The 14,353-nt window shown below is 32.8% G+C and overlaps 1 protein-coding gene across 1 annotated transcript in view; it reads left to right on the forward strand.

The window, feature by feature from the left end:
* Positions 1–14,353, forward strand: part of ASZ1 (ankyrin repeat, SAM and basic leucine zipper domain containing 1) — a 63,004-nt gene that overhangs the window by 33,248 nt on the left and 15,403 nt on the right. The gene's annotated exons all lie outside the window — the stretch shown is intronic.

Genomic DNA, 14,353 nt, shown 5'->3' on the forward strand with positions numbered 1-14,353 from the left:
TAAAAAATAGTTTTTCAAAGAATTTTGTAGAGAAGATTAATGTATGAAGTAGGGAGGTAGATTATATGACCTCTAACTCTAAAATTCTCTGTCCTATAAATTTTAGTTTTTCACATCGATTTTTAAAAGCATACTACAAATAAGCCAAATAATACACAGCCTTATGAACTAACTTGATTCTCCTTTGCCTTATTTTCTTGTAATATCTTGTTATAAGCAAGTACATAAGTGATGACTCACTTTTCTTACTATTGCCCTTGTTTCTTTGCTTTTCTCATTCTATCATTCATTTTGATACTTCAGTGTTTGATTAATTAGTGCTCATTTACTTGACTTTGGTTGGAGTGTGAGACAACACATATGTCTTTGAAATCAACAGTCCTGAGGCTAGTTCATGCGACTCTCTAATTCCAAGATTTTCCTGTCAAAAACTTAAAACTACTCATATCAAGAAAATTTACGGGGCAGCGGGTAGCTCAGTGGATTGAGAGTCAGGCCTAGAGACGTGAGGTCCTAGGTTCAAATCTGTCCTCAGACACTTCCCAGCTGTGTGACCCTGGGCAAGTCACTTGACCCCTATTGCCAACCCTTACCACTCTTCCGCCTAGGAGCCAATACACAGAAGTTAAGGGTTTTAAAAAAAAATTCATGTTAAAATTACAAAGTCTATCAGATATACCAAATATTAGTGATTGGAAAATTAATATTAAAACTTCACAAATCCAATTAAAACTCTCTCTCTCTCTTTCTCTCTCTCTCTCTCTCTCTCTCTCTGTCTCTCTCTCTCTCTCTCTCTCTCTCTCTCTCTCTCCAACTATATCTATATCTATATCTATATATATATATATGATCACTTTGGAAAAATAAGCTTACTTTTTCCCCTAATTCTTTGTTCAAACTTGTATATTCATTAATGCTGCTATTGAGCAGTATTGTGTCTGAGCAATGCCAGTCTTTAGATCCACAAATTTATTCAGTTCTTCTCTCTGATCATCTAAAAATCAGAGAATTAATTTCATCATGATTAAATTGAAGAACTAAGATGAAGTTATGGTCTGAACATAGCTTTCATATAGAGAGCGATATCTCTTCCTGTTCCCTTATTATGTCTTATGAATTCAAATTCCTTACTGAGGATTCATCTACATGGGTTTGTCCTGTCAGTGTTACACTGTTGTTGTTGTTCCTGTTAACTCAAGACCAAACAAAAGCATTTTCATATACAAAGAATACAAAATCATGTTATATATGTAACCATGAATTTCCTTTTTAGTTCTACTTTTTGTTTTTTAAAGATACATAAGTTTCATTTCTAACTTTTATAACCGTTCTATTTGTCCATGTTTCTTTCTAACCTTTCTTCTTTTCTCTTCTGTGCATTTTTAAATGATTTAAAGGTAGCCTTTTTTTGGGTAATCACTACTAATCTCCTCCCTCTCCCTTAATATCACCCCTTAGCCTCCTTAATTAAATACTGAAGAAAGAAGCAGGAAAAAAATCTTTGTCAAATAAACATACTCAAACAAATTGAGTCCACATTCTGGCCATCACTTCTCTGTTAGGACTGTAACATGTCTTCTGGAGATATAGTTGGGCATAGCATCAGTCAGAGTTCTTAAGTTATTTTGCTTTACAGTCTTGTCCTTGTATACATTTTCCTTCTAATTATATTCACTTCATATCAGTTCATACTATCCAGAATTCTCTGTAAACATTTATTTTTAATATTTTTATAGTACATTAATATATAATTCATTTTTGTTATCTCTTACATCCACATATTATAATTTATTTAACCATTTTCCATTTGTGGACCCTCCCCATTAGATTTCTAGGTTTTTTATTTACTTTTTTTCCTCTTCTAATTCCCCCTTTTGGATCAGGAAGTTTATTTTGCTTCAAGTATTTTCCTCCTTTTTAAATCCATTTATTATTTTATCTTCCTTTTTATTATCTTCCTTTTTAAACCCATTTCTCATTTTTTCTTGTTTCACCCTTGAGTTTAATATATTTCTACACCAAATTCTGTGTATTCAACTTTGTTTTGCCCATTTCAAATAAGAGCAGGGTTCATCTGAGCTATCCCTTCCTCCATTTTATATTCTTTTCTTCTCATGTGTCCCAATCACGAGAGATAGCCAGTTCCATTCCCATCAGACTCATTTGTACAATAATGCATTCAAACTTTTTCTTTCTTTTCTCCTTTCCTATTAAAACCCTGATAACTGAAGCAATCTAGCCCCGAGTCCTGTCCTGTGTTCTTCTTATTTAACTCCCTTAAATAACCTTTGAAGATATTAAAGTCCAGAAAGAATACTTTTCTTCTCCTCCTTTTAGAATGTTGGCATTCTATCATATGGGCCCAACTACCTGTTCAAATAAATGTGTATTTTGTGATAAAACTTCATTTTTTCTAATAAATAAAAATCATTTCTCTCTCCAACCTCCCTATCCTGTTGAAAAGAAGAGCTTTATTATAAATGTACATAGGAAACAAAATTAATTCCCACATCGACTGTGTATTTCAGTCTGCAGTCACCTCTCTGTCAGGAGGTATGGGTAGCATGTTTTGTCATAAATGCTCTGGAATTGTGGTTGATTAATATATTAATCTGAATTCTCAAGTTTTTCAAAGTTGCTTGTCTTTATAATACTATATTACAGGATAGTACTATATAATACTATAGTAATAATACACTACTATAGGAAAAAATTCTTGATTCTTCTCACTTTTGCATCATTCATGTCTTTCAGTTTTCTCTAAAACCATACCTTTCTCTATTTCGTAGAGGATTCCTTCACATTCAAATCATAATTTTTTTTCAGCCATTCTCCCAAGTGTTGAGTACCTCTTTAGGTTCCATCTCTTTGCCATCACAAAAAAATTTGCTGCAAATATTTTTGTACATGGAATCCTTTTCCTCTCTTTTGATCTCTTTTGAATATAAACCTAGTGGTGGCATTGCTTGGTCATGGGATATATACAGTTTAGTGACTTAGGTCTTGGTTCCAAATTACTTTCCAGAATGGCTGGACTAGTTTATAGTTATATCAACAGTACATTAATGTACCTATTTTTTCACAACCCTTCCAACATTGGCCATTTTTCCATTTTTGTCACAACTGCTAACGTGATGATTATAAGGAGAGAAAATGTAATTGATATGGGAAAATAATTACCAAAGATCTTAGAAGAAAAAAACTTAGTTAATAACCTTGATAATAAACAGATGAACCAATAGGGAAAGTATTTTTAACAGAGGGAATTACTGGTCTCCAGGTAAGCTAAATAATTCTGGATATCTGAATAGATATTGTGAAATAGAAAGGCAGAGAAAGGGATAGGGACTTGAAATTTGGGGAGAAAGAGCCTATGGGAATACTGTTGATTTAAAATAAATTAAATTTAAAAAGCTAAAGTCTTTTGAGAGGAAAGGAGGAGAAAATTCCAATTCATGAATAAAACCAGTATCAGAAATAAATGGAGAAAAATTTAAAGCTAATTTTCATAATTTTAAATGTGAATGGAATAAATAATCCAATCAAATGAAAAAGAATGACTAGATTAAATAAGAAAACAGAATTCTACAATCTTGCTTACAAGAAATGGACCTCAAAGATTACATAAAACAGAAATGAGGGATAGAACAAAATTTACAACTCTCCAAGTTAATCCAAAAAGGCAAGAGCTATAGTCGTACAACCAGAGAAGTACAACCAGAGAAAACAAAACATTTAAAACATAAGAAGAATATAAACAGAGAAAAAATTGTTATGCTAAAAGAACCATAGATAACAAACCAATATCATTTAAAAATTTTTATACCTCAAGTACCTTTGCATTTATATTCCTAAAAAAAATGAAAAATTACAAAAAGTAATGTAATAATTGCAGGAGACTGTAATGTCTCAGAGTTCTTGACAAATCTAACAAAAAAAGATAAAAAGGAAACTAGAATTGAAAAAATTGCTGGAGAAACTAGAGCTAAAATATGTGTAGTGTCTTCTAAATAGTACTATTTAAGTGAATAAGTTTCTGAGTAACACATGGAACTTTTGCAAAAATTGATTATATGTTAAGGCATTGCAAACATGTTAGAAGAAAAAATATTAAACATATCCTTTATGTATCATATTTATGGAATAATAATTAGTTTGTGAAGCACAGACAAAAAACATAGGCCAAATGGAGGCTTAAGAGCGAAATCCTAAATAATGAATGGATCAAAGAACTAATCAAAGAAAGCATAATTTTGTGAAATAATGTTGAAGCAGCATACCAAAATTCTGGGATACAGCTAAAGCACTCCTCAGGGGAAAAATTATTTCTTTGCAAACATATATTAACAAAATAGAGAGAAGATTAGTGAGGAAAATATACATTTTTAGAACCATACAACCAATAAACCTAAAACAAGTACAAAGCAGAAGATAATCAAAGGATAAGTAGATTGATCAGAAATCACAAAAACTGCAAAAATTATAAATAAAACCAGCAGCTATTCTTTTAAAAGACCAACAAAATTGGAATATCTTTATATCCAGGCTTATTAAAACAAAAGGGCAGAAAATCAGATCCACAAAATAGTGAATGAACAAAGTAAAATTCCAACAAAACCAGAAATAAAAAAAAGAATAACAACTTACTATGCAGCTATATGCCAATAAAACAGAAAAAAGGAATGCTTTCAAAAAATGTATTATATCTGAACTAATAGACTAAATAGAGATCTTAAATAATCTGATATTTCTATTACTTTTTCTTATATCAGTTTATTTGAGATCTCTATTTGGTCTTTGAAAATATCTTTTCACATGGATAGGTACTACCAAATACTAATTTGACTTGAACATGGCATTTATAGAATTCTGTTAAATTCTTCTCTTTTAGCATGTCATTAGATTACATTTTAATCACTTTCATTTGAATGCAAGGTAAGGCTCTCCTCACTTGCACAGCTGAATGGATTTTGAAATTAGGACATTTATTTTACATTTGTATTGAGGTCCAAAAATATGATGTTGAAACTGTAGTTTGAGCTTAGAAAATATATCCTCTACAAATTTGTGTGAGAATGGAGATATAACTTCTTGCTTTAGCTTACATGTACTCAAGCAATATTAGTTTTTAAAATGACTTTACTTCAATAATAAGTTATGCCTGTAAAGCTGTTTTTCCTTGTAATTTTAGGTTGAATTCATTAAGAAACATTACTAATTATATAGCAAAAAAAATTCCAAAGCCATTCAAGGTCAATAATTTTGGTTCCTAAAGATGATTCTTCAGAAAAATTTTACCCTCTCCTCTTTGCTCAAAAAATGATAATAGAACTTTTTTCTCTTTTTGTTTTGACATCATGGATCTTTACTGTAATTTTTTAAAATGTCATATAGTGATGTACTTGGTACTTGAAATGATGCTAAATTACAACTGCATCACTGTGATTTTTAATGTGCCTCTCAGAAGTAAGAAGTTATGAGAGCACCACATGGTCTGTTACAACTATTCAATTGCAATTGTAGCATGAAAGCAGTCAAGAGTGACTATCATCACTATGTTCCAAAATTTTGTAGATATTAACATTTGAAATCCTCAATTGTTTTAAATGTTATTTTTAATTTTTCCAACCATTTAAAAATGCAAAATTTATTTTTAGTTCAGAGGCCATACAAAAACAGGCATCAGGCCACATTTTGTCTATAGGTTAGTTTGTTGACTCCTATCAGAAAGACCCACTATCACTAATAAGTATCAGTTAACAATTTTTTTTAAAAATCTCAACTGCGGGGGCAGCTGGGGTAGCTCAGTGGAGTGAGAGTCAGGCCTAGAGACAGGAGGTCCTAGGTTCAAACCCGGTCTCAGATATTTCCTAGCTGTGTGACCCTGGGCAAGTCACTTGACCCCCATTGCCCACCCTTACCACTCTTCCACCTATAAGACAATACACCAAAATTAAGGGTTAAAAATTCATGCAAGAAATCATTCACTGTGACCAAGTTAGATTTATAATAAGCATGTAAAAATAGTTCAACATAAAGAAAACAATGTGGTCATCATATTGGAACCAAAAACATCTAAACCCACATGATTATTTCAATAAATATGGGAAAAGCCTTTGACAAAGTACAATGACCATTTTTTTTTAAATCCTTTAAAAGTAGAGGTATGGAGTTACCTTAATGTTATAAAAAGAATCTGTAACCAAAGCAAGGATCATATGCAACTGGAATACACAATAAGCTTTCCTAATAAATACTCTCTCCATAATTATTTGCTATAATTTTGGAAATATTAACAATAAGAGAAAAAAAGAAATGAAAGGGATGATGGATAAATAAGGGAAATTATTCCATTTTGCTACTGATATAAGAGGTCAAATATATAAACTAAAGGAAGAACAACTATATGAAGTGATTGTCCAAATCATTAATAATTATAGAAATGCAAATTAAAACAACCTTGAGATTTTACTTCATACCTTGCAAATTCACAAAGATGACAAAAGATACTAACAGTTTAATATTGGAGGTTTTGTGGCATGGTAGGCACACTCATGGAAAAGAGCTCTCTTCTTCCCTCCAATCAGAGAAGTGCCAAAGTTAGAGGATGCTGATGAGGTATAAGCATCAAGGTTGACGTGATCTCTCAGGATGAAGAGTTTCCCGCTGGCATCCATCCATTCCTATTTTCTTTTACTTTTCCATTTATTTGCTTCTCACCTCTTTTTTTTATAAAGTAAACAGGGATGAGAGGTGTTTGTTGAGCATATGGTCTCTAGCTTAGATGCTCTCAGCTTCAGTGCCTTCACTCCTTTTCTCCTTCCCTTTCTCTAAGCTCAATCACAGGTTTTTGTTTTTCTTAAACCCTTACCTTCTGTCTTAGAATCAGAACTATGTATTGGTTCTAAGGCAGAAGAGTGGTAAGGGGTAGGCAATGGAGTTAAGTGACTTGCCCAGGGTCACACAGCTAGGAAATGTCTGAGGACAGATTTGAATCTGTGACTTCCCATCTCTAGGCCTGACTCTCAATCCATTGAGCCACCCAGCTGCCCCACTTTATCTCCTATTCAGCTACTGAGTGAAATATAATTTTGTGACCAATTCTGAGTTTCTTCTTCCCTTCTTTTACCAGCTCAAATTTATCAGGTTGATACATTGCTCACAAACCCCCCGCCCCTTATTCCTTGTATATACAATCTTCTACTTACACACCCCACTTATGAGATAATTTCCCTCATCTTTCTTCTTCCTGCCCCCTCCATCCTTTTTCCCCTTCTTTTCTTCTTGCAAGATCATTAAAACAAAAATATTTCCAAGCTCTCTTTCTTAGTAGATTACTTCTATGACCCCTGATGATAATAGTGTATTAAGGGGATAAATGTATCATCTCCCTATATTATACCATAAACATTTGATTCTTGTTTAGTCCTTTATGACTGCTTGTTTATATTTATCTCTTTTATATTTCTCTTGACCTACTGTGTTTATATTTCAAAGTTTCTATGTAGTTCTGGTATTTTCCTCAGGCTGGGTACTTCTGTATGTCATTAAAGTTCCATTTTTTTCTCTATAGAATTATGCTTAGTTTTGCCAAATATGTTATTCTTGGTTATGAACATACAATATTAATTTTCCTTTTGAAATTGAATTGTATGTTCCATGCACTTCTTTCCTTTTTAATGGTGATTTCTAAGTCTTGTGTGGATCCTCTGTACTTGAATTCTCTGGAAGGTTGAAGAGTTTTGTTTTCTTTTGTTCTTACTTGAAGTTCTGGATTTTGGCTCTACTGTTCTGGGAGTTTTTATTTGGGGTTTTTATTATGGATTCTTTTTTTCAACTATGCACTCTGGTTCTTAGAGATTTGGGTAGTTTCCTTTATGATTTCTTAAATGTGATCTATAGGTTTTGGTTTTGGTTTTTTTGGTCATAGCTCTCTGGTAGAAGAAGGATTCTTAAATTATTTCTCCTTAATCTTTTTAAATGACTGTGTCCTACACCCAGAATATGTTAGCCCTCCTTTTCTGTGCCTTCAGACTTCCCTAGCTTCCTTAAAGCCTCAACTAAAATCCCGCCTTCTACAAAACAGTAATTTTTTCAGCCCAGGTTAGCATAAAGAGACATAGATTGAAGGGATTTAAAAACTAAATAGGATTTTATATTTGATTCTGAAGGTAATAGGACTTCACTGGAATTTAGTGAATAAGAAGTAATATGATAAGACCTCTGCTTTAGGAAGATCAGTTTGACAGCTGGATAGAGCATGAACTGGAATAAGGAAAGATTTATGGTAGGGAAACCAGTCATAAGGCTATTACAGTAGTATAGGTATGGGCTAATGAAGGCCTGCACTAGATTGGTGGTTCTGTCAGAGGAGAGAATAGGGCATAGAGTGATGTTTTAAAGGTAGAATCAACAGAACTTGGTAACAGATTGATTATGGGGTTGAGAGAGAGTGAGCAGTCAAAAATGATACCTGTGTTGCAATTCTAGGTGACTGGGACGACTGTAGTGTTTTCAGTAGTAGCAGGGAAGTTACTAGACATAATAAGGTGCTAGTATTATCCCCATTTTACTGACAGCAAATTGTAAAATAAAGGTTAGTGTTTTGCTTAGGTCTGAGGAAGTCTCCTATCTCCTCCAGCCTTTTAGTTTATGCAGTAGAGATATGACCCCAATGTTTCTCCTTTAAGTCTGGTTGCCACTTTTGTTAAACCTTGACCCAATCTCTTCATAGAAAGGGATTGGGCCTTTGAAAAAAGGAAAAAGGATCTAGTATAGGACATTATTTTCTTGGAAGTTTGATTAAAAACTGATAAAGTTTTTCAAGTAAGTCTGGAAAGGACTTAAGGCTGAAGAAATATTTCTTAATATTTTCTTTAAGAGAAACAATAAGGCATGAATATACTTTCAAAGGAAAATTTTTTAAAATCCTAATTCTCTTGTTCATCTTTTCTTTACTGTTGTCCCCATTGTACAGAAAAAGTATTCCAAGTGCCAAATAATTTTAAAAAATTAACATAAATCCCTCTGGTCAGTTGTGAAAACTTTCCTAAAAAATAAATTTTGTGAATGTTAGTTCAAATATGTGAAGAACCCCAAATGTTTCAATGCTTAGAAGTGTTGGAGTTTTTTAAATAAAACTTAGACATGTATATCCCAAGAATTTGACCTTGTTATTAAATCACAGGTTGTGTTTACATGCTGTTATGGAGGAGGTTTTACTTCTCATTTGTTCAGTCATTTTTAAGGAAGAAAATTAGTCATTAAGTCATATAAAAACTAACAGAGGGAGAAAACTTGAACTGATTAATTATAAACTCCTAGTGATGTTACTTGAACAATTAAGCTAATTATTTTAGTATAATTTTTTACTAGTTGTTAAATTTATGGTTTATTCAGTATCATCATGCTTCAGGTACAGAAATTTGACATGTGGACATAGCATTATTGTACAATGCATTTACTACACTGATTTTACAATTTTGAAATGTAAAATTTTCACCCATTCTGTTAGTCTCTGGAGATATTTTTAACAAGTTCAGTTTAGCTTAGGATATATAGTTCATATTTTTCATCTTTCTGTGGCAATCAGCTATCCCCTACAAATGGAGTTTCTGCTGCTTCTTTAGGTATAGTTTAGGTGCTTCTTTAAAAGTAGTTATTCTAATTGTCTAATGACCATTTCATTGTAGAAAATATAGTACCTAAATATGTAATAAGTTTATGCATTTCTTTCGGAAGTAAAGTGAGAAGCAAACTAAAATTCTGTTGTTTTATAAATCCTTTTTAGACTAAATCTGGTCAAATTTTTAATATTCCAAAAGGGATCAGCTCTTTTATTTTTATCTTTGTTTCTATAACATCTAGCATGCTACTTATTAGCACATAAATAAGTAGATGCCCAATAAATGTTTATTAAATTGAAGTCAACATTAATTATGACAGCCAAAAAAAGCTAATGTTGTCTTAAACTATGTTAGGAAAATTGATACCCAGGACAAGGAAGCTGGATTGCTGCCCTGACCACTTCACTTTCTTTCCTTCTCAGTCTCAACCATGTAATTCACCATGTAGACTGTTTGCTATCTTTTGCACTTGAATCCCTAATCGAGCCTCACCAAACTCAAGCTCTGGTTTGCCTCCACAGTTCTCTCTGTTGTTATTTGTATGCTGCTCAGTTGTGCTAGAGAAAGTCACAAATAATTTGGAGGGCCAACTACAAATTTATTATTTATTTTCAATGGGTCTCAAATTACTGCTAGATAATCTTTTTACTTTTTTCTATGACACACACCTCATTCACTACAACTTACAAGCCTTTCTTCAAGCCTCCTTGCTCCTTCTCAAAAGATGATTGCATCTCAAACTTAACTTGGCAGAAATAGAATCCAGTTGTTACTGAGTTAGTTCTTTCTTCTCTCCTCTTTTTATCTGTCTTTTTATTATTTACAATTTTTTTTCTTTCTCTCAACCTTTCTTATTAAGAACTGTCCTTTTACTCTCATCTCTCTTCACCAATCTCCTTTGACATATTGTCCCTATACTCTTCCCGTTTCTTTCTCTAATCTTTGATCTCTCCTTAACTCCTGACTCTTCCCATGGTACCTAAAAATATATCCAGATGTTTTCCATATTTAAAAAATTTCATTTGACTTAACCATTAAGCTATTGTTTTGACTCTTCTTTTTCATAGTCTCAGCCTTCTGTGTTCTTGCTTAGTTTTCATCCTGTTGCAGTTTGTCTTCTGACTATCATTCAACTAAAACAACTCTTCATTCACTTCAAAGTTTCTAATTATCCTGTATTGGTTTAATGTAATGTAATGACCCTTTCCTAATCCTTATCCTCAGTCTCTCTATAGCATTTGCCACTGCCCCTTTCCCTTCTTGGAAATTCTCACATTCTTGGATTTTTTTAATATTGGTTTCCTTCTGAACATGTCTAGATATTGCTACTCAGATTGTCATCTGTGTTCTGCCCTTAAAGTAAAGGCGAGCCCAAAGTTGTGTCCTGAATGCTTTTCTTTATAATTTTTCTCAACGATCTCATCAGCTCCCATGTGTTTATCTACTGTCTCTGTAAATATAACACTTAGATCTGTATATCCAGGCCTAATATTACACACATGCACACAGATATTGCTACTCAGATTGTCATCTGTGTTCTGCCCTTAAAGTGCTTATTAATAGAGCTGCCATCCTTTTCTGGTCACCAGGTTCATACCTTTATACTCTTACCTGTGGCTCCAAGAAACTGTGGCATGTAGAGTAGGCACATCTGGGCAGATGAGCTAAACCAAGTTGAAGGTAACTGATTTACTGATGGGAATACCCATCAGTAAAGGCAGTGGCAGGAGGCTCTGGGGAGCTTGATCAGACATTGAAGATGCCAAGATCATCCTCTTCATCTTCATTTGTCCTGACTTTCATTTTGCCAGATGACTTCTCAACTCTGCCTCACTAAAATCCAATTCAGGAGCAAGTCAAGATGTCACCAGTCACTCCAACATCATGATGTCATTGGTTGTCTTTGAGTACAGAGGACAAATAACACCCACAGAATAATATTTCTGTTTTTGGCTTATTGTATCATTTTTACAGTTCAATGTTGTTGATTCAGCCTTTATCTATAACTCTCCTAATCTATCTATTTTCTTAACATTCACAATCAGGCTTTTTATCACCTCTTATCCAGACTATAATAATAACTTTCTAATTGGCCTTTTACCTCTATTCTCTCCCTTCTCTCATCCATACTTCACACAGTTGCTAAATTGATACTCTAAAAGTCCAACTGTATCATTTCCAAGCATCTTTAGTTGCTCCCTGTCACCTCAATAAATGAAATAGAAACTTCTCTGTCATTTAAATCCCTTTAGAAATGCAGCAGCAGCTTACATGCTTATTGTGCATTACTTTTCCTGACTTATTCCCTATAACATCCATACTGGTCATCTTCTTTCTCTCTCTTTGCCTTTGCATTGGTTATTATCCTCCATACTTGAAATGTTTGTTGTAGATGATTAGGTCATTTTATTTCATTTGACTCACTGAGAAGATTTTGTAGTTTAATCTAGTGAACAAAATGGCATCTGTGCAAAGAATTATTTAAAGGACATCACTATAGATAAGAAATCTCTTTTATTTAAACTACACAGGACATCTTCCTTGGCATTGGCAAATACTATTACTAAGCACAGATGTCCTATTTTTGCTACAATCTCTCACAGAATCTTAAGTAATTTTAATACATGTATGAAAAGCCCCTTGTTTGAGTTGAGCCTTTAAGACAGCAAAAGTTGGTTTTACTATCGACCAATAATAGACACAGCAGTATTTTACATTTTCTTTACTTTTTCATTAATAGTATCACTGAAAATGTGATATGTTGTAGAAAATAATCTCCAAAAGCTTGTCTGTTTCTCATTTTACATTTTCATTAAGGCTACTCTTGCTGCCTACATGAGGAAGCCCTTTGGATGAGTAGTTGCTATTTTTTCTTGGTTACATTTTTTTAAAGTACCGTCAGTGATCTTTTCCATTCTTTGGGGGCCTTTCCCTCTTTGAAATTTCTCAAAAAATCAATCACCAAAGGCCTTTGATACTGTCATTTCCAACACAGATTTCTTCCATATGTGTTTGGAAGGCCCAGCTGTTCATCCCAACTTTATCTTCATAAGTATAATAGCATTTCATCACATAGTATTTTGGGCATAGAGGTACTGGAATCCAAATATGGTCTTGCTTTCTTGTCACTGATAAGAATAGGCCATAATTTTTTTTTTCATTTTACCTCTATTTGTCACCACCTTTCCAGTTTTGTCTACAAATGTTCTCAAGATGATCTGACTTAGCAGGGCCTTAGGACAATTTTTGATAAATATACTCCTTATTCACAATTGCTTTGTTGGTGGGGCAGTGTCTCTTGGTGAGTCAATATTTCTTCTATACTTCTTTGTTCCTCTTATACCATTTTCTGAATGAACTTATCTAAATTCATGTTACCTTTGGTTAAGGAAATCTAGTTTTTGCTAGTAGAGCAGTTTTCTCAGCTTTTAGTTTCCTGTGATTCATCATATACCAGATAAAACTTTTCTAAGTATCGTTGATAAAATACTATCTTTACTATGAGGTTGTAACCATTTTTTAATATATTAACTTGTTTAAAAAAGGCTGTAGCATCTCTAAATTTACATGACTTCCCATTTTTATCCTTTCTTCTAATTTGACATTTAGAAACATGAACTAATGAAGAGTACTGAATTTGGAATCAGAGGAACTCTGTTTCTATCTTGGCTCTAGCAAATGATAGAACTATGTGACCTGGAGCAAATTAGGTTGCCTCTGGATATCAGTACATTTTCTTGGTAAAGATATATTATTTTACCAATTGCAGATAATAATTTTCCACATAATTTTTCTGAAGTTATAAGATCCAAATTGTCTCCCTTTCCCTTCTCTCCCCATTCCCAGAGATGGTAAGCAATTTGATCTGGGCTATAAATGTATGATCATGCAAAATATTTCCATATTATTCATTGTTTTAGAAGAATACTCTTATAAAATAGAAAACCCAAAATAAAAACCCAACTAAGCTAAAATGAAAAATTGTATGATCCCAGTACTATTTGTAAAATTAGGGGGGCTAAGGTGATTTCTAAGGTCCTTTCTAATTCTACATCAATAAACCTGTGATTTTAACCTTTTAAAATGTCTGCACCCAGATGATCCTTAAATATTTGCTTTGTGAGTAATTACTTGTTTTCTATCAGTTAGATATAGATGCATTTATAAAATATTTTCATGAATTGTGATTTGTAGGTGAGTAAAGTACTTATGGTGCATCAGAGACTTTGGTACTGATATTTCTTTATCTGGAACTTCCTGTTTTCTGCTTAGTTTTCATTTTCACTCTTTCTTTCCATAGTAACTTTTACTTTGAAGTAACTGAGTAAGACATTAACTAAGTTAAAAGGATTTTGTCTAGCTATTCATAAAATGTCTTTATTTCTTCATCTTTTCTAAGATATTGGTAATAAGCTTTCATTCTTTTATTGATAATCCATGTGTATGATAATCCATGTGCATTGCAAGGTAAGATGACCAAATACCCTATAAAATTATATTATTCTTATTGACTTCATCAGTAAGGTAAAACTCGCTCCAGCATTTCCTTTATTTACTTCTTTTAGAAGCACCTTTGCGTTTTCTTTTCAATATTTTATCCTTTCACAGTCATTGAACAAAGATTGCATGATGGAAATTAATCAGTTAAATCACTTAATAAATTAATTGTCTTAAGAACCTTGTGATTATTTTCTCTCCTTTTCTTCTACAAGCATGTCAAAAATGAA

This window comes from Gracilinanus agilis, chromosome 5, assembly GCF_016433145.1.
Source record: "Gracilinanus agilis isolate LMUSP501 chromosome 5, AgileGrace, whole genome shotgun sequence".
Taxonomy (NCBI): Eukaryota; Metazoa; Chordata; class Mammalia; order Didelphimorphia; family Didelphidae; genus Gracilinanus; species Gracilinanus agilis.